Here is a 5,151-nt window from a genome sequence, read left to right as displayed (position 1 = left end):
ACTAAGAATTAAAACCTTTTCCCTTAGTTGGTACCTTTTATAAAAAAAGGAAGAAAACCATTTTTTCGGATCTAATTCGTTTTGCCCAAAAACCATTTCGGATGTTTTTTCAATTAAAACTTAAAAAAAACAACTACTTTTTAAATTTAAATTTTCTCGGTATTTTCAATAAAGGGGAATATAAGGGAAAGGGGGTTTGGCTAAAATTTTTTTAAATGGTCTTTCAGGAGGGGGTACCCCAAAAAAGGGGGGGATTATTTCCCTTTGGAAGGGGGTAAAAAAATTTTAACCCCATAAGGGAATATTTTAAGACAAAACCCCACAAAATTTTTTTTTGTTTCTTTCTTTTAAAATATATATATATATATATATATATATAATATATATATATATATATATTTTATATATATATAATAGATAGTTTAGATAGATAGATAGATATTTGTGCATTATATTTGTGTACACACCACACACACATATATATTAAGAGAGCGAGAGTACGTATGCCTAGTATCCCGATCATCATATCAAAACTCCAGTACATTTCTAATATCAAGGTATTTCATGGCTTCCATTAACTTATCATACATATTTATTTACGTGCAAATAAGTGTTTCGCATTTAATTGTCATAACTGTAACTCGTTGTAGTCTTTGTAAATGGGAATATTAGATCTGATTGCAATATTACTGCTAAATTTTTTTGGGCATCACTCTTAATAATACATATTTTTTTCAGATATTGTTGTTTGTGGCCTTTGAATTGGTGTCCGGAGAGCCAGAAGAGTTACTTTTCTCCTCGGACATTTCTGCTGACGACTTCCTGCTTCAAGGCATCTCCAAAGGGATGTCATATCTCACAAACAACTCGATTATGCTAATAGGAGAGACGGCGAAGTCTATGTAGAAAACCACAGCCATCTCCAAGAGAGAAGTCAACCAGAAGTCATTGGCAACAAACCAGCAAGATTTTCTATCATTCACAAAGAGAAACAATCCCTAAATCTATCAGAGACACGGAAGTACAAACTTTTAGCAAGCGAGAAGCAGAAGCGGAGGCGGGGGCACAACCAAAGGCAGCTGTGGGCGCTCCTTTGGAATAGCAGGGACAACCACAGCTCCAGGGTTCGGTCATGGGTTCCACGCCGGCTCCGGTTTTCGCGGCGCAGCCGACGCCGCCGGCTTTGCGTTTAACCATGCAGGAGGACATACTACTAGTCATGGTCTCGGTCAGGCTGTAGGGCTTACAGCTGCTCATGCAGGCGGACAAAACTGCTGGTCAAGGTTTAGGGCATGTAGCTAGTCATCCAGCTGGGTTGGGTGCTGGCCTGGCATTTGGTCACGTACATGATGAATTTTTCTGGGCATGCAGCGGGCCTTGGTGATGCAGCTGTGCATGGGTTTGGGGATGGAAACGGCCACTTACATCATGCTGGAGATCATGGGAGTGGAAGGCAATAGATCTTGATTTGTTCACCAAGATGACCATGCAGTGGATCTGGCGTGGCCATTTCGCAGACCTGCAATACCGCCACTCACGGGGCATGCTTTACATCATGGAGGGTTCAGGCTCAGCCTCATGCAGCAGTGCATTCAGCACCTCATGCTGTTACTGCATTGCCTTTTGCAGCAAACCATGGTGCTTTTTCAGACAGTGCCACAGGGCAACAATAATACTCCTCACTCTGTAGGCCATGCAGTGCCACACTTTTCATCTTTTGCAGTTCCTCATGTGGCAAGCCATGCACATGCTCCTGGATCGGGCCCTTTGCAGTAAGTCACGTGGGAAGTCATGGAATACCCCAAGGATTTGGGCGCTCGTCAGGCCACACCGTCGGTCGGGACTTCAGCAGTACCTTGGGTCACAGACTTCTACCTGTTTCAAGTCATCTTGGGTTAGGCACTGCAGGAGGGCACGTTTCCCCTCTGACGCATGCGCAAGTCAGCCTGTGGCTCTCGGTGGCGTCCATGCGGGATCACATGGCGACGCTAGTGCATTTGCACACGGCTTTGGCTCGGCGTTAGCTTTCGGTGATCCCCACGCATTTTGCACATGATCCCGGACATGGGTTTGCATTTGGAGTGGCCAGACGCTGGCACATGCTGGAGGCCATTCGTTATCACATGGGAGAGGCAAGGCTTTAACGCATGCAGGAAGTCATGCACTATCACACGGAAGTGGTAAGCTCTGACACACTCTGGAGGGCACTCGCTATCAATGGAGGAAGGCATGTTTTTTTCAACCCCGGAAGTGGAAAAGCCTTGGGGCAAGCTAGCTTCCATGGAGTATCACATGGAAGTGGCCAAAGCTTTAACACATGCTGGAAGTCATGCGCTATCACATGGAAGTGGAAAGGCTTGACGCATCTGCAGGGCACGCTTACCACTTGGAATCGGCCATTCGTTTTCACATGGAAGCGGTAAGGCATTATCTCAGGGAGCTGGCCACCATGCCTTAACGCACGGTGATGTGCATGCTTGGGACATGCTGATAACCATGCCTTCAGTGATGTTCATGCACTAGGTCATCCTGATAGCCTGGCTTCAGTGATGTTCATGCACTAGGACATGCTGATAGCCATGCTTTAACGCATGGTGGTGCTCGGGCATTGGGACTTACTGGCAGCCAGGGTCTAACACATGGCGGTGCTCATTTTTTTGCTCACGATCCTGGTCATGTTTTAGCACACGACGCTAACCATGGATTTTCTCCTGTACTGCGCATCCACTGACGCACGGGTGAGGGTATACGTGAATTTAATTATTTAATCATAACTCATTGTAGTGTGCACGTTTTGTTTTAAATGTCTCCCTAATTTTAAATTTGTATATAATCCATTATAATAATATATTTATAATATATTTATCAATTTACGAAGTTTTTTTTCTTAACATAGTAACTATTCATGTATTAGACGAAAGAATTAATAGGGTTTTGTGTGCATATATAAACACACACACATACACATATAAATTGATATATATGTATATATTATGTGTGTGCGTATAGATGTATGTATGTATATGTATTAGAATATAAGAATGATACAGTGTGTGTGTGGTGTGGTGTGTGTGTGTGTGTGTGTGTGTGTGTGCACGCGCGCGTATAGATCATGTATGTGTGTATGTATTAGATGTATGTGTGTGTGTATGTATTAGATATAAGAAGGATTATAGTTTGCGTGTGTGTTTGTGTAGACTGATATAATTGTGCGTATGCGTGTGTTATGTATGTGTATGTGTAAACACACACACACATTCATATATATTGTGCGTGTATGCACATTGCAAGCAGAACAACATGAGAAGTAAAGGAAAACACCGAATATACCGAAGGACTTTTCGCTATTTTGGGTTTTCACGCCCTTCCATTCGTTGTTCTATTTTGCAATTTTTTTCGACATGAATTCCACACACCTATCTATTACACATATATGTATGTATATGTGTGTGTATGTGATGTGTGTGTGTGTGTGTGTATGTGTGTGTGTGTGTGTGTGGGGTGTGTGTGTGTATGTGTATGGGGGCATGTGTGTGTGTGTGTGTGTGTGTGTGTGTGTGTCCCGTGTGTGTGTGTGTGTGTTTGTGTGTGTTGTGCGTGTGAAGAGGTAAGCTGACGTTTATTCAAACGTTTCGAAGCTAAACCTCCATCTTCAGTGCTGTCAAAAGTTAGTTAAGACACTCAAACAAGGATTCTGAAATAATAAAGGGCTAGGCGGGAGGGGTATGAGACGGAATACTAAATCTCAAAAATTTTTGTTCATACGGAATATGAAATCTTTCCATAAGGGCGAGTTAATTTATGTATAAAATATACGTATATATATATATTAAAATATAATATATATATATATATATATATATAATTAATATATATATATATACATATATATATATTACATTTTTATATATGGGTTATGTTTATTTAAATAATTTTCATGTATATATTGTTCTCTTAATTTTAATGTAATTGATATTTTGTTTATTTTTGTGTTTAAATCTAAAATGAGAATCACACATTCGTGCCTGACTTTTCAATGGTTCCTTTGACAGCACTTGATGATGGATTTAGCTTACCTTCGAAAAGTTGAATAAACATGAAATTCGTCACGAATGTGATAGTCTACCTCTTCATTCTTACGATACGACAACCTATTTCGGAATATATATAAAATTTTATATATATATTATTATATATATAAAATATATATATATAAAATATTATAAATTATGTTGTATATATATATATATATATATATATATATAAAATAATATATATATATATATATATATAATATATATATATATATATATATATATATATATGTGTGTGTGTGTACAGACATGTACATATGTATATAAATGTATGCGTACTCACACAAACACACACACACATATAAGTGAATATGATGTAATAATATAAATATAAAATTTTTATACCATATTGTGTGTGTGTGTTTACATTATTGTGTGTGTGTGTGTGTTTACATGCACCCCACACACACACCACACACACCACACACACACACCCCACACCACACACATACACACACACACACAAGCACAAAACACACACACATAAATATATATATATATATATATATATATTATATAAAATATAATATGTATAATATATATATATATATATATATATATATTATATATATATAATATATATATATATATTTATACATGAATTAAGAGAGAGAAGGAACGAAAGAAGAAAAAACGAGAGAGAGGAGAGAGAGAGAGAGAGAAGAGAGGGGAGGAGAGAGAGGGAGAAAACTTGAGCACCATTACTGTATCTACCTGTAATACTCAGCCCTCGAATCATATACCCTTAAGATGAAGAGTCCCTTGAAGCAAAGGGAAAGGAGCAGAGACACTCTTGAGATACGCCGCTAATTTTTTACTCCACGAAATCCAAAACTTTCATCAAGAGGGAAAATTAATTTAAAAGAGATTCACCGAATTAATTCCATACCACGGCTTGTCTCATATGGAACTTTCACTGAGAACTCCTTTAGAAGTTTTTATAAATGCTGTGGGAAGATCGTAATGAAGATGATGAAATACTATCTAGCCAATATGCTTGTGGGATAGTGACTTAATTTTAGACTATACTGTATTGTATAAGTGTGCACGGACTACG

At 38.5% G+C, this 5,151-nt stretch overlaps 1 pseudogene; it reads left to right on the top strand.

Moving 5' to 3' along the window:
* Positions 1-503: 503 nt before the first annotated feature.
* On the top strand, positions 504-2,742 carry LOC119569634 (annotated as a pseudogene).
* Positions 2,743-5,151: the final 2,409 nt, after the last annotated feature.

This window comes from Penaeus monodon, unplaced genomic scaffold, assembly GCF_015228065.2.
Source record: "Penaeus monodon isolate SGIC_2016 unplaced genomic scaffold, NSTDA_Pmon_1 PmonScaffold_17381, whole genome shotgun sequence".
NCBI classification, from domain to species: Eukaryota; Metazoa; Arthropoda; class Malacostraca; order Decapoda; family Penaeidae; genus Penaeus; species Penaeus monodon.
This window is presented reverse-complemented; position numbering and strand designations above follow the sequence as displayed.